The sequence below is a fragment of the Nyctereutes procyonoides genome, unplaced genomic scaffold (assembly GCF_905146905.1).
Source record: "Nyctereutes procyonoides isolate TBG_1078 unplaced genomic scaffold, NYPRO_anot_genome, whole genome shotgun sequence".
Classification (NCBI taxonomy): Eukaryota; Metazoa; Chordata; class Mammalia; order Carnivora; family Canidae; genus Nyctereutes; species Nyctereutes procyonoides.
The window spans coordinates 3,024,523-3,041,525 of NW_026575034.1; the positions used below are offsets into that span (position 1 = coordinate 3,024,523).

A 17,003-nucleotide genomic window follows, 5' to 3' on the forward strand; every position below is an offset into this window, starting at 1 on the left:
GCATTTAAAAATCATTGATTGAAGTGAAATTCACATAACGCAAAATGAACCATTTAGTGAACGACTGAGTGGCCCTTAGGACTTTCACAGGGTCAGTAAGGATCACCCGTATTACCTGCGTGCAAGACACTTCCATCACGCCACACAGAAACCTCTTACCCTTCAGGAAGTGTTTTCTTCCCATTCTTCCCTCCTCCCAGTCCCTGGCCAACACCAACATGCATTCTGTCTCTAAGGATTTACCTATTGGGGATATTTAATATGAATGGAATCATATAATGTGTGGCCTCTTGTGTCTGGTTTGTTCTACTTAACAGAACCTTCCTGAGATTCATCCATGATGGATGATGTATCATTACTTCATTCCTTACCATGGTTGACTAATATTCTATTGCCTGGATACGCCACAATTTGTTTATTGATTCATCAGCTGTTGGACATTTGCACTATTTCTACTCCTTGGTTGTTGCAAATAGTGCCGGCGTGAGCATGTGAGTGCACGTACGTAACTGAGTGCCTGTTTTCAATTCTGTTGGGTCATGCCTAGGAGTGGAATGATGGAATTATATCATAATTCTATCTTTAACTTGTTAAGGAGATGCCAAACCATTTCCACAGTGGTTGGGCCACTTTACATTCCCACCAGCAACATGTGAGCGTTCCAGTTACTTTCCCATCAACACTCGTTATTTTCTGGATTTGGGTGGCGGTGGTGGTGGTGTCGTTGTTGGTTTTGACCATCCCAGTGGGTATAAAGTGGTATCTCATAGTTTTGATGTACATTTTCCTGATGGTTAACGATGTTGAGCATTTGTATGCTTGTTGGCCATCTGTATATTTACTTTGGACAAACATATATTCAAGTCCTCTGACCATTTCTAAATTGGATGCTTTGACCTTTTTAAATTTCTCTGAGTGCTTTATATAGCCTGGATACTAGACCCATAACAGACATATGATACACAACTATTTTTTACCCCTTCTATAGATGGTCTTTTCATTTTCTTAGTGATGATCTTTGATGTTCAAAAATCTTAAATTTTGATGAAATCCCATTCATCTATTTTTATTGTTGCTTGTATTTCTGGTGTTATATCTGAGAATCCATCACCCAATCCAAGGTCATGAAGATTTACACTCATGTTTTCTTCAAAGAATTTTACGGTTTTATGTGGAGGTCCTCAATCCATTTGAGCTAATTTTTGTATAATGTATGAGGAAGGAGTCCAGTTTCATTCTTCTTGCATGTGCATATACAATTGTCCCAGAATTATTCATTGAAGGGGCTGTTCTTTCCCCAATAAAAGGTTTCAGCACCCTTGTTAAAAATCAGCCATAGAGGGGCAGCCCGGGTGGCTCGGCAGTTTGGCGCCACCTTTGGCCCAGGGTGTGATCCTGGGGACACGGGGTTGAGTCCCATATCAGGCTCCCTGCATGGAGCCTGCTTCTCCCTCTGCCTGTGTCTCAGCCTCTCTCTCTCTCTCTCTCTCTGTCTGTCATGAATAAATAAATAAAATCTTAAAAAAAATCAGCCATAGATTCATGGGCTTGCTTCTGGACTCTCAGTTCTATTCTATTAATCTGTATGTTTATCTTTATCCCAGCACCACAGTATTTTGATTTCTATAGATTTGTAGTAAGTTTTGAAATCAGGAACTCTGAATCCTCCCACTTTGTTCTTGTTTTTTATTATTGTCTTGGTTATTCAGAGGCCCTTACAATTTCATATGGATTTGAGCATTTCCATTTCTACAAGAAGGTTGTTGGAATCTTGGTAAGCATTGTATTGAATCCGTAGATTGCTTTGGGTAGTAATCACAGCTTAATAATATTATGTGTTCCAATCCAAGAAGGTGGGATTCCTTCCATTTATTAGGTCTTCTTTAATTTCCTTTAGCAATGTTTTATAGTTTTCGTTTCATAAGTTTTCCGCCTCCTTGGTTAAGTTTATTCCTAGGTATTTTATTCCTCTGGGTGCTATTGTAAATGGAATCGTTTTTTTTTTAAATTTCCTTTTCAGATTATTCATTGCTAGTATATATAAACACAACTCATTTCTCTGTATTCTTGTATCCTGCAACTTTGCTGAATTCATTCATTAGCTCTCGTAGCCTTTCTGTGTGTAGATTCTATGTACAGGGTTTTCTATATATAGGATTATGCTATCTATGAGTAGAGATAGACTTCTTCCTTTCTCATTTGGATGCCTTTATTTCTATTTGTCGCCTACCTGCCCTGGCCAGAACTTCCAATACCACATTGAATAGCAGTGGTGAAAACCAGTACTCTTGTCTTGTTCCTGATCTTAGAGGGAACTTAATGAATATTTATTTTATTTTATTTTATTTTAACTTAATTAATTTTTAATTACACTCTTGTAACTATTACTCAGATCAGCAAATACAACTTTAAGGTTACATGTCCTGTCCCAGCCAAAATCTCATCTCTCTCTTCTCCAAAGTAACCATACCATGACTTCTCTATTTATAATTTCTTTGCATTTCTTTTTGTTTTTACCCTTAATGTGCATCCTTAGACACTATGTTTAATATTGCCCATTAGCAACAACTGTTAATGTTCCCCTCCAGCCTGTTCTTACAATTTATTGTTTGAAGAACTTAGGGAGTTTGACCCATAGAATTCCTCACAGTCTGGACTTTGCTGATTGCATATGGTGGGGTAGTTCAACATGTTTCCCTGTTCTTTGTGTTTCTAGAAAATTTGCAACTAAATGCAGTGGCTTGGAAAAACTCTATTTTATCTCTTTGGCAGAACTATATATGGCATTGTGCTCTTTTTTACAAAAAAAAAAAAAAGAATTGTCAAGTTGTCTTTCTTTTTGTGATATTTGCACACACTTTTATGCTCAGTGGCTAGATCCACTAATTCACTGGGGTCCCAAATAGTGGAATTCCAAATTAATAATTTCTTCTCTATTTAGTTGGAATACTTTTTGAAATATCTAATTTCCTTCATCTAGGTTACATGGGGTAACCAGATACTAGATGGAGGAAAGTAGATAGCTTACACAGGGATAATGAAATCAGTGCTTGATTCTTCCCCTTTATTTACCATTTTATAATATAATGTATTAGTTTTCTACCACTCCAAGATGAATAATTAGCTTTTAAAAATACTATTGATGATGATGCATTAAAACTAGATAGAGGTAGTGGTTTCATAACATTGTCAATGTACCAAATGACACAAAAACTGTACACTTTAAAATTGTTAATTTTGTGATATATCAATTTACCTCCAGTACCAAAAGAAATAGCTTGGCTTAAAAGTTAAAAAAAAAAAGTTAATAAGTGGACTAGGGATTGTTTGCAATTCTGTGGCAAGAAATCAAACCAATATTCAGATTTTGTGAGGCTTTTCCCTCAGAAGACTGAGACAATGCATAGTTGGAAGGAAGCTCTGTTTTAAAATAAACCGAAGCTGGTTTGGAAAATGTATCGCCATATATGCATGTCATCTTATTGCTGTCATAATGTCTATTTATTAACTTATGTTCCTGTTCATCAAATCACTTTTCAATAAATACATATTTATTGTACTAATTCTATTCCAGGCATTGTTTTAGCATTAGAGATAGAGCAGGGAACAGGAGAGACAAATAAACAAGTGATCACCAAATGTAATAATGGAAATAAGTGCTGTGAAGAAAATAAAGCAAAGAGGGGAGAAAAGGATTGGGGGCCAGAAGAATAACATGGAAAAGATGATGCTTTGGGAAGTGCTCCAGAAGACCTGGAAGAAAAGGAAGCATGAATTTCTGGGAGATGTATTTTAGAAAGAGGAATATGAAGTGAAAGATAGGGTTTCTTCCCCATTCTCTGGGATTGAGGATGCATCTGGCTCTGGTTCTTGCTTTGTTTTGTTTTTCATCTAATTTTAAAATGGAAAGCCTGATAAGCCTTTCACCAAAGTTTAAAGAACCATCCATATGTGGCCGTAAACCAAAAAGAGACCCGGTGAAAGAAGAGGAGTGTGTATAGCCTGCTGCAACTCACTTCAAAAGGAGCCAGACAGACCACTGTACTGTGGTGACTGTAGCCAGGAAATACACGTTCTCTACGAAACTCCTGTCGCTCCAGGACCCAAACCTAATGTAGATTATGCCTATTGTCACCGTCAGCGTTCCAACAATAATCAACATGTAGGAAAGGATTTAAGAATAAAACAAAAAATAATAATTTCATCAAGTTGTAGAACATATAATATCTTCTGAGAAGGTGATACCTTTGACATTGTGAGTAGGAAATGACTATATTTGGGTATTCTTTTCAGGGGTGATGACGGTTTTGCATTGATTCACCTACATTCATTCCCTTTCCTGGTTCCTCCTATGATCAAGGGTGAACTTAACTGAATTTTCATGCAGCCAAGAGCTGGCTGAGATTCAAGGTGCACATCTTAGCCAGGGAACAGATCTTTTCTTTGTTTGACATTAACTGGCTTCTACAGGGATGGGGCCTGTGACCTGGCATCATTGGAGTAGTTCTCCAGCACTCTGTGCTAACTGGCAGGGGATGATAAACATTTTTCAGCCCTAAAGTGTTTTAGGCACGGTATGGGATATGTAGCCTAAAAGTCTATGCTCGCACATAATGATAAATCCCAGGAAAAAGGGGCTTGCCAATTCCAATCATAAAACATTCTCATAATAGTCATAGCATAACTCTGGAAAAATCCTAGAAATGTTACTTGGTCTACCTTTCTACCTCCTTATAGAAATGAATCATGCCAAGAAGGCTGCTTGCTGATTGTTTATAACCCTAAGCTTTCAGGTATCCTTCTCAAATCCAAAGGAAAACACAGAGAAATAAATGCAAATGCGATCCATTGGCCTGTGGAGAAACTGTTTTTTAAAAACCCACTTGTGAGGCCTTAGTGAGATGAGGGTGTATTTTTTGGCATTAGAAACAGATTCTAATGTTCTTCCAAGTAAAGCAGCTCAAGCAGACGGTCAGGAGCTGTCATGACTGAAGCAGAGGGGCAGGACTCAGGTTTTTCTAAAACTAAAGAGGGAGGCTCAGCATAACATCTTAGCCCCCTGGCATCGACTTGCCTGATGTTGTGCTGGGACAGGCAGCTGAAGCCGTGCACATAATCCTGATTTTGCCAGAGATACTATTTTAAACTAATCTAGGTATTTCCACTGAGCTGCTTGTGTCATTGTCAAACTCAGATACACCGAAACACTGACTCTTAACTATGGAGAACAAAGTGGTGGTCACCAGAGGGGCAATGGGGTGGGGGCAATGGGGGATATAGGTGGAGGGGATAGAGAGCACATTTATTATGATGTGCACTGAGTGATAGAACTGTTAAATCACTATACTGTATACCTGAAACTAGTATAGCACTGTGTATGTTAACTACACGGGTTTAAAATTAAAAAAAAAAAAAGAAATTTCTTTTATATTTTCCATTTAAGGGTTTTGCCAAAAGCTCCTGTACACTGAAATCATGACTTTTAGAGGCTCTTTTGTGGGCTTGGTTTGAATACTTATTCACTAGATCCATCCAAGTTTAGATGGCCAGTCATAAGTATTCATATCTCATGAAATTAATAGTGTTTTGTGACAAGTCTGAATCTTTTAGTGTTAATGAAATGCTTACATATTGTTTTTGCTAGATTTGTTCTTTATACCCTTGGTGATAGATTTTGTAATCTTTTGGTTAGTGGCTCACACCTGGAAAATCATGCTGGATTTATTTTTAATCTCTGTCTTTTTTAAAGTTGAAGATGTTCTACAACGGCAACCTGGATTTTTTACCACCAACAGCTACGATCTCTAATCTCAACCTGCTGCAAGCTACTCTGACCAGGTAATAAAATAATGCTTTCTTTTGATTATCATTACTTGTCCTGTTGGATCTAAAGCATATTGCTCATATGTTATTTTTATTTTTTAAGCTTTAACATATAAAATCTTCTCCTTGGGGGGCTTGGGTGGCTCAGTTGGTTAAGTGTCTGACTCTTGATTTTGGCTGAGGTCATGATCTCAGGGTCATGGATTGAGCCTGTGTTTGGCTCCCTGCTCAGTGGAGAGTCTGAGATTCTTTCTCTCCCTCTCCCTTTGTCTTTCCCCTCCCCTGCCCTCACATGCACCTGCACATGTGCACACATGTGCTCTCTCTTTCAAATACATAAATCTTTTAAAAAAGGAAATTATCTCCTAGCTAAAATAAACACATTTATAATCATCCAAAGGAATATTATACTGTGTATCATTTATTTTTTATTTATTTATTTTTTAAAAGATTTATTTATTTGAGAGGGAGAGAGAATGAGAAAGAGAGGAAGAACACAGGAGCAGGGGGAGGGAGAAGCGACTCTCCACTGAGCAGGGATGACATGTGGTCCATCCCAGGACCCTGGGATCATGACCTGAGCTGAAGGCAGACGCTTAACCCACCGAGCCACCCAGGAACCCCTATCATTTCTAACTGTAGTTGTGACACATCCACATATGACTTCCCAGATACAGTCACTCTTCTGAGCTTCAGATATTTATTTTTCTACTATCACCTGTAGACACACACAATGGGTCAGGAACTGAAGATGCAGAAGTGAACAGACCGACATGGGATTTGCACCTCAAGGAACATACAGTATGTGGGGGAGAAAAATCAGTGTGACTTATGTTCCAAAGCTAAAGTACAATAAAGAAGTGAAGATTAGGTCGAGATCTGAAGACTGAGTAGGATTTATCTAGAAGAGTAAAGGTCATTGTGGGCAGAAGAAATAGCGTGCGAGGATGCGCAGTGGAGGCGGAGACCCTGGCCTATCAGGGGAAGCGAGAGAAGTCTAATATGGGCTGGAGTGGGGACAGTTTGCTCTATGGCTGCTCTTGACTTTGCTTCAAATTTCTGCTTCCCTTATTGTCCTGTAAAGTCTTACAAAAAAAAAATCTCATTACATTAGGGAACTAAGTTGAAACATACTTTTTATCTCATAGCATTTAACCGACAGCCAAAAATATTTGTTGAATGAAGGCATAGACTGTAAAATAGTAAATTGTGTTATTTTCCTGACCGACTGGCTATTAACTTTAATCCTGGCCAAAGCTATATGTTTTAGGTATATTTGAATTATGAATAATTTGGTCACCAGTCATTTTTGTTGTCAGAATTCCAGGAGATGTGTTAGAGTTGTTTACAAACAGTACTTGGAAAAATTGTGTTTTAGAAAGCCATCATCTTTTCAGTTCTACTTATATTATGGATACTCATTTACACTGCATTTATTCCTGAAAATGAAAAAATCCCATACCATTTTTGGTAAGAATTAATATCCCTAATAAAAACAAGAAGAACAAAAGTAACCTGTCTGATATCTAGCATTGCTCTTAGTCAGTCCATTGGACTCATATGGAAATCTCCATGAAACATAAAGATACAAGTAAACAAGGAAGATCCTGGAATGATGATGTTGGCACAGTTTTTCATCTCCCCGAATTTCTCCATAGGATATCTAGAGTACAAACCCCAAAATTCAGGGACACCATCTAAACCAAAATTAGGTGACAGATATTTCCATGAAGCTCAAAAATAGAGACAGACCTTCCAAAGCCACAATATGTGTTATCAGAAATCGTGTAGAGGAGGAAGCAGAGGGGAGCAAGTAGGTACTGGGTGGCATCGAAACATTCCCAAATCCCTAAGGGACAGTTACTGGCACCTGCAGGAGGCCAACTTGAGAATAGCAGTCAACCTGAGAGGGTACTTGCCAATTCCAACGTAGCTGCGCCTGAGAGGTCCAGGCTAAGGGACAGGGTTAGTCTGGGCCCTCGGGAACTCTAAGAACTTCACAGACAAAACTCTCATCTGTGAGGAAGCTTCCTTCTGCGAAAAAGACTCCAAATCAAGTGGTCCAGGGACAGTAAGGACAAAGGAAAAAGAAGTTCCAGATAAAAGTAAAAGAAGGAAACCAGGAGGTCTTAGAAGGTTATCAGCCATCATTTTGAAATACAGCTTAAAACCATAACCAAAGGTTTCTGAATCATATTTCATTTTAATAATTAAGGAAAAAAATCACATAAAAATTAGAAATGTAACATGATTAAGGTTTCATTTCATAAAGTTATTTTAAGGAAAAAAAAAGAGAATGAACAGCAAAATATCATACCTATAGCTAATACATGCCAGAAAGCTATGACCCCAAATATAAAAAATATTCTAGTTTTTCTATGTTTCACTTTTGTCTTCTATTTATACCTACTTCTACGAGTCAAGAAGACATTAATGAAATCATATAATATAGGAAAGAATAACTTACATCAGAGATAGAAACTCAGAAATGGAATGATATGCTCAGAAAGGGAAAATTTTAAAACTCACTAAAAATGAAGACTAAGCCAGAAGGCACGCAATATTTGAATAATAAGCACAACAGATAACACCGTTGGATAAAATGAAAAGATTAAAAGGAGAAAAACATATCAAAAGAGAATGAAAGACCTGAGAGAAAGTAATAAATTCTTTTAAAAGACTTTATTTGAAAGAGAGAGAGAGAACGAGTGGTGGGGAGGGGCAGAGGGAGAGGGAGAGAGAAGCAGACTCCCTGCTAAGCAGGAAACCCTATGTGGGGCTCGATCCCAGGACCCCAGGATCATGACCGGAGTCAGTCAGACCTTAACCGACTGAGCGACCCAGGTGCCCAGAGAAAGTAATACATTCTAATAAATTTTAATTAACAGATTTAATATACACATAATGGGAATCCTTGAAGAAACCCAAAGTAAAGAGGATAAATATTAAAAACTATGATTCAAAATATTCTTGAATTTAAACAAAAAGATTTGAAACATTGAAAAGACCAAACCATACACTCCCTGAAAAAAAGTTGCCCCAGAACAAGAAACACCAAGATAGTCTGTGAAATTACTGGTCTTTAAAGAGGAAAATCTTTTGGGCATCCAAGTAAAAATATCAAGTTATTTATAAGGAAAAGAAAATGAGATTACCAATAAAACTGTAGTGACATATTAAAGATGCTGTGAGCCAAGAATTTTATATTTAGCCAAACTGATTTTCAAGTATAAAGACCTTAAATTGCTGTCAACATGCAAGAATTTAGAGGATATTGTTCTCATGGGTCCTTCCTGAGGAATTTACAAGAGAATAGGATTCAGACAACCAAAATGAATAGAAATATGTTCACAGAGCACTGGTGCTAAGCAGTAAACTTTATTGACTGATAGAATTAATCACGGGAAAAAAATCTTTAAAAATTGGGAAACTAAACTACTGTTAAGGGCTGCACATTTTGGAGCTAATACTCTAAGTCAGGAAAACAAGATAGTGAATGCCATAAAAATCAGGAGAGCTCTTCCATTTGGGGGAGAAAAGAGAGGTTTATGACTGCTTGGGGTATGTGGAGGGGTTCTGGGGTGACTGGCGATGTTCTATTTCTTGACCTGGATGGCCTTTTATGTGCCTTACGAAGATTCGGTAAGCTATCCACTTGTCTTATGTGACTTTTCTATGTCTGTATTGTGTTTCATCATGAGAAAGGGTTTTTAAAAATTCATTTTGAAAGGCTAATAATACTCCCAATAGTAAAAATAAAGACAGGTAGTGATAGAAAGATGGCAACTACCTCTAAAAACAAAGAAAAAAGTTACAGCAATTTCCTCCAAAGTTCCAAAGTCTTTCATTATGAAAAACTAAGAATGTGGTGCATTGGAAAAAAAAAATAAAGAAGAAGAAGAAGCTCATGAGAATTCCACATTGAGCATATTTAGCGGTTTTGGCGGGGGATTGGTAGGTCAAATTGTGCTTAATTTACTTCCGGAGAACAGGAGCTACATGGTAGTTTAGGTGTTTGATGTGAAAGATTAAACCTAATTTTCTCTTGTCACAGTTCTCGGATTCCTTGTCAATCGTCCCTTTCCCTTCGCACAGTTGCCTCTAATCTGAACTGAATGGAGGGGATGGGAAGGAGTACCCTGGTGCTGTTGTCATGACTTTCGTTGAGAAGTTTCTGTATGATCCTGTGGAGGTGTTCCCTTGCATCTGAGCCATAAATATGAGTGGGAACGACATTTCATAGTTAATAATTACTATGGCTTTAGGAACTACGGGGCCAGCGCTAGATGGGCTGCCATGGAAGGACGGCCCAAGGAAGGACTGCAGACTGTTGACTCGAGTAAACCTGGGTGTGAAGGCTATTTCTTCTGCCTCAGTTTCCTCATCTGTAAATTGGGTTGGGGCACCTGGGGGGCTAAGCATCTGCCTTCGACTCAGGTCATGCTCCTGGGGCTCTGGGATCGAGCCCCCTGTCAGGCTCCCTGCTCAGTGGGGAGTCTGCTTCTCCCCTTCCCTCTGCCCCTACCCCCCGCCACTCGTGCTCTCTCTCTCTCTCTCCCTCTCTCAGATAAATAAATAAAATCTTTAACAAATAAAAAATTAAAATGGAGATGATGGTTCTTACTACAATTGTGAAGAGTCAAGAGAATGACTGTAACACATTGAGCTGAACACGCAGCACATGGAAGGTGCTTAATGGGAAATTATTTGGTTTCATCCCAATACCAGCTACCCGTCCTGGATGGTCTGAGGAAAACCAAGGGGCAGGGGGGTCAGGGCTGCTGGAGAGGCAAGCGGGTTACTAGGGCCTCAAAATTGCCTCGAGTGATTTCTAGGGGAGCATGAGACACAGAAATTATTTTTCCTTTCATTCACGAGATGACCTCATACTCAAGTGGTTTTGCTGGCAGCAACATTAATTACTGCAAACCCGAGTATTACAAAGGGAGCCCCAGGGGCTGTGTCTTGGCCCAAGACATCAGCTGGGGTTCACAACGGCCGAAGGAGCACAGCTTGTCTCCTCTTGAGAACCCCAGACTCTCCCAAGAATACACATCTTAAAGGTCCTGTCCCCGGACTCAAACCCTGAGGGTCAGTACTAAATCTGAAACAACTCATTAAGAAACCCCAGCGTGATTTTTTTTTTCTTTACAAAGTTGGATGGAAGTACAAGTAGACTCAGAACCCAGACAGGTTTTCTTTGTTTTCTTCCCAAGTCTAAATTGCATTATTTGGTTGGTTTTTTCATAACTCAGAGCCATTTGTATTCAAGAAGGGCTATGTGGTTTTCTCAAGCAATTTCTTGGCTAGAAACTTCACCAACATGGGTAAACTCGTGTTTTTTCTTTCCCCGCTGAGGCCCCACACTTCACAAGTGTTTTCTGGTAACATGTATATCAAACAAGTAGCTGTTTTAAAGTCAGGTTGGGAGGCCGTGCTAATGGTAGGAGCAATTGCTAAGGGGCCAGGAGCCAAGGAATAATCATATTTTTCACTCATAACGTCCTCAATCTCTAATACAACCGAATGTGTGAAATGCTGCTGGGCTGGCTTACAGAAATGCTAGCAGAAATCCAGTGAACGCTGGAAAGGATGTATTCTTGTACTCCCCAGAGGCCATTTCAATATTGTTAATTCTTAACTGGCCTGGCTGGTGTGTTTGACAAACGGCCCACTAGAAACATTTTTGGTTTGACATTATTTTATTCATCTGATGAAGCCTGCACGCAAGGCGCTCATGCAGATGCAAAACTGGGCAGCAGTCGCAGGCTCTTCTACTTTCCAGCAAACGTTTTTTAAAGGTTTCAAAGGGCATGCCAGGTATTAAAACAGTCCTGTAGGAAGAGAGAAGCAAGTCCCCCGTAGAGCAGACTCCTGGAGCTCCGGGCAATCGCATGGAAAGCTTAGATCCCTTTCTCACCCCCAAATGGCCAGCGGAGGAACCACGATTGGACGATTGGACGGTGTTCCCCTATGGGTCCTGGGGGCTGCTCCCTGGGCCGTAATGTAGTGCAGATGCTCTGAGGCGCTGGGGCTTCAGCTCTCCCCTCGCCTTTGTGGAATGAAGTGTTTCCCAAGTATTTATTTAAATTTTTCCACTACAATTTGTAACCTTGTAAGTTTTATTCAGCGATTGTACAGCTTCCACGGTGGTCTCCACAAGACCACGTTTGATCACTTCCAAGATCCGTGAAGTTTCTTTTACCCCTTTTCCTCTTTGTCGCTGCCTATTCTACTCCTGATGTTGGTGTTTCAGAAAAACATAGTTTTCATCTTCACCTCATTATTCTTATTAGTCTGATCCCCGCTACACGTGCTAATGCAAGTTGCTGAAGCCAGCCAATAACGCACTCTTAGCAAGAGGAGATTCTGAAACTTCCAGACTGTGTGCTGGAAAGAAGGCAGCCTTGCTAGCGAGGGCTGAAGCCCGTATCCCTTCGGCCTGCCTTTCTGATGAAGAAGGGTTACTCAGAGTTGCTCACAAGGTTACTTTTCTAACTAAGGGCTCACAAATGTCGACAGTGCTGAGAAAGGATTTTTGACATCTTGACCAAATAAAGTGCTCAATATCTTAGCAGACAGACATTCTCTCTTATTAGGATTCCCCGCGTGACCGCTGTGTGTCAGGCACGGAGCTAGTGCTGAAGATTTCAGCCTGCGCGGAGCTCAATATGACAGCGACAGCGGCTTCCTTTCAGGTTTATTCTGCTGTTGCATACTTTAAAAAAAAATTATTTATTTATTTATTTGAGAGAGAGCGAGCACAGTGGGAGGAGGGGCAGAGAGAGGGGGAGCAGGGAGCCTGATGTGGGCTGGATCCCAGGGCCCGGGGACCAGGAGCCGCAGGCAGAGACCTACCCAGCTGTGCCACCCAGGTGCCCCTCTGCAGGTTGCCTTCTTGAAAACATTCTAACTTGGTATAATCGCTGAAGATAGCAGTGAATAGAAAAAGTATAGTTTACAGTGACTATTTCCCATTGGGTTAGATTATGTCATAAATTCATTGAAGAAATTATCATCAAAAGCACAACGAGGTATCTCACCTCCCATCTGTCAGGATGGGCTAAAATCAAAAGCATGAGAAACAGCGAAAGCTGGCGGGGCTGTGGAGACCCAGGGAGCCTCACGCAGTGCTGGTGGGCGTGCAAACTGGGGCAGCCGCTGTGGCAAACAGCGGGGAGGGTCCTCAATAAATCAAAACCAGAACTAACATACAATCTGGTAATTCCACTGCTGGGTATTTGCCCAAGGAAAACAGAAACACTAATTTGAAAAAAATGTACATGCCCCTATGTTTAATACAGCATTATGCATAGTTGCCAAGATATGGAAGCGGCCCGGGCGTCCATCCATAGGCGAGTGGACCAAGAAGATGTGCTGTGTACCCAATGGCATATCACTCGGACAAGGATGAGTGACATCCTGCCACCTGCAACTACATGGATGAAGTCAGAGAGTACGAGGCTAAGCAAAACAAGCTGGAGAAAGACAAATACCGTATCACATGTGGAATTTAAGAAATAGATGGACAAAAACAAAAAAAAGAAGAGACAAATGAAGAAACAGATTTGAATATAGAGGACAATTTGGTGGTTGCCAGAGGGGAGGCAGGTGGGGAGAGCATGATTTAGATAAGAGGGATCAAAAGGACACTTATTGTGAGGAGCACTGGGTAATGTAGAGGATTGCTCAATCATTATTGTACTCCTGAAGTGAGTATAACTCTGTATATTAATTATATGTACATGTTTAAAATAAATAAATAATTAGAAAAGAAATTATCCATGGGTTGCTTGGGTGGCTCAGTGGTTGAGCATCTGCCTTCAGCTCAAGTCGTGATCCCGGAGTCCTGGGATCGAGTCCCCCATTCATGTGCCTGCTTCTCCCTCTGCCTGTGTTTCTGTCTCTCTCATTAATATATATATATATATATATATATATATATATATATATATATACATAAAAGAAACATAAAAGAAACAATACATATACATAAAAGAAACAATCCAGAAAAGTATTTTTATTGATTTTGGGGGAAGTTCAGGGACATGAGATGTGGCTTTGGCCCTGCTCTTTAAAAACTATATTGATCCAGATTAAAGGTCTAAATCCTTCTGAAAAGGTTATCTCATTACATACTGTCCCACATATATACACCTGACAAAATTGACAATGAGAGTTTCTTTACCAAGTCTTATCGTTTTCTCCCAGGAAAGCTTTCATCCTCAAGGCGGTAAGGTTGCTGAGCGTTTCACAGAGTTGCATGACAAAAATATTGTCTAGATGACAAATGACAAAATACTGACAAGCATCTGAGAAAGCACAGGCATGGAAAGGCCACATACTTTTGTCCTAAAGCTATTACCTTTCCGATTTAGCCTCTGAACACAATGTTATAATCATGAAATGCTCTAATAACTATTGCATCCACCTGCCGCTCTATAGTTTTGAGAGCATCTAGGTGTGCATCTGTCATTAAACGCTAATCCCTCTCCCGCTATTTGCTAAGACTGTGCAAAATGCTGGACTCTACTGTTTTTATTGGTCTGACCAGCCCTCTAACAATTGAGATGACAGCCAAGAACCAAGAAATAGATATTATCACTCTCACTTCAGACGCACGCATTCAAATTCTCCAAACCAGTAATCCTATTTGAATGGGAAAGTGCTAGGAGGGTGTTTGTTTCCCGAGGGAGGCGTGTGCAAAGTAGCACCAGGCTATTATTATTTTTGGCACCTAAGCAAGAGTCGAAACCAGGCTCCTTGAAACAAATCTCCATGGAATGCAAAGTTCGCCTTTGGCCTTCCTGTCTCCACTTTCCTCTCTCCACCGGCTCCTCTTCGGGCAGTCCCTCCTCTCCATTCCTGAGGGCCTTCATTTATTCATTGCATTCGCTCACTCACCTGTCAACTGGTTTTCTGACAAGAGCAAAGCACTTTGCCGGTGGGCAAGCAAAGCTAGGAGAGAGGGGGACCATGCTGAAGGCCGCTGCTGGTTCCGTTACAGAGATGAGTCACATCCAGGCCTTGCCACAGGAGCAAGACCATGGAAGATGCTGCCACTGAGGGCGCATAACTGTGAGAGCTGAGGACGTAGGGCACCCAAGTCCTACAGCAGCTGACACCTGCCTTCTCTACAAGGGACCCTCCCCTGAGCCAGAGCCTTGGAACCTTACTTAGCCACACACAAGAATCACCAGCAGCGTCTTTACAAGTCTTGATACTTGGGTCAAATCCAAACCCCATTCTGAAAAGTCTTAGGAGAATGGACCCAGATGTCAGCATTTTTCAAATTGGCTACTCTGACGTGCAACCTCACTTGAGAACTATTGCTCCAAGTGTCCCTTCTTTTATTTATTTTTTTATTTTTTCAAGGATTGTATTTATTTACTAGAGAGAGAGAGAGAGAGAGAGAGGAGAGAGCAAGCATGAGCAGAGGGAGCAGCAGAGGGAAAGGAAGAAGCAGGCTCCATGTGGGGCTCGATCCCAGGACCTCAGGATCATGATCTGAGCCCAAGGCAGATGCTTAGCTGCCTGAGCCTCCCAGGAACCCCTCCCTTCTTCTTTTAAACCTCAGGATACAGAAATTTGAATATCACTGTCCACATTACTGTGGGAAGGAGCAGAATAGGAAAATAACTTCAGGAAACCATTCAGTCTTCTCATCCTCTTAACTAAAAACAAAGCAAGTCCTCTTCTGTAAGTTCTTGAAGTAAAGAATTAAAACTTACAAAAAAAAAATGAATAAACAAACAAACCCAGGAAGGCCTTTCTTGGCATGTGGTACAGATGGAGAGATTCAGGAAAGAAACGTGATCCTCTGCAGGGAAGATGAGATTGAGTAGGTTAAACCACCTGGTTAGCTGCAAAGGCCTTGGACAAAGGAAATGGAATCCTAGCAGGTGGCCTGATTTGTTTCTGACAACAAACCTTGAGTATTTATTTCAATAAATTTCACCATATTAGATCAGTGGCCAAATTATCAAGTCGTTTTAGGATTTCCAACAACAAGATGAAACAGAAGGAAAGTCATACATCAGGACTAAGGATCTGACCCTAAGTGTGAGGGATGGGGGTGAGCATTGGGAAACTATAACAAAGAGCCCCCCCCCCCAATTTTTGGCTGCTGTTGTGAAATTGTGAACTGTGTTGCGGGGATACAAGTCTGTTGTCAGCAAATAAAAACTTAGTAAAAGAAGATAGAAGAGATTAATTTGGAAGTATTCTGTTGACTTCTGGTGCCGAAAAGCATCCTTTCCATGCTCTTCCTTCATATCATTGATGGTGAGGTGGATTAGGAAGCCTGTGCGTCTGACAGACCTGGATTCTAACTATGGTTCCTCTTCTACTACCTGTGAAAACTTGGATTATAGTTTAATTCTCTGGACTTCAGATTCCTTATCAGTGAACTGGGGGATAATGTCTATTTCAGAAAACTGTGGACATTAAACAACAAATAATTGGGTTGAGGCTCTTAGTAATTTCAAGACTTTTTCCTACTCTTTGTTTTGTCTGTTGTTACTGATAATATTCTGTAAAACAGCTTACATTTTAAAAAATATTTATTTATTTATTTATTTATTTATTTATTTATTTATTTATTTATTTAGGATTTTACTTATTTATCCATGAGAGGCACAGAGAGAGAGGCAGAGACACAGGCAGAGGGAGAAGCAGGCTCCATGGAGGGACCCTGATGTGGGATTCGATCCCAGGATCCTGGGATCATGCCCTGGGCTGAAGGCAGATGCTCAATCACTGAGTCACCCGGGCATCCCTACTTATTTTTTATTTTAGAGAGAGTAGGAGCATGGGTGAGTGGGGGGAGCGGCAGAGGGATAGAGGCGGTGTCAAGCAGGCTCCCATGACCCAGAGGTCATGACCTGAGTCAGAATCAAATCAGCTGCCTGACCCACTGAGCCACCCAGGCACCCCAAAACAGCTTAAATTCTTGCAGATGTAGGGGAGATAAAAATTACGTAGGCCACAAGTGTGCTGATGGCACAAGTAGGTTCTTGGGCTGGGGTGGGGGCTGGGTCGTCGAAGCCTACACAAGACAGAGTCTTTTGCCCTGAAGAAACTCCATCCAATCATTGGAGGCAAATGATGAGCTATTTTTGAACCTCTGTTTACCTACGGATACGGTCTTGCTCTAGGTCAGGGGTGGCAACCTCCAGGGC

General features: G+C 40.6%; 1 protein-coding gene across 5 annotated transcripts in view; it reads right to left on the reverse strand.

The window, feature by feature from the left end:
* The window catches only part of BBOX1 (gamma-butyrobetaine hydroxylase 1), a 57,083-nt gene that overhangs the window by 12,369 nt on the left and 27,711 nt on the right, over positions 1-17,003 (reverse strand). The window lies entirely within an intron of this gene.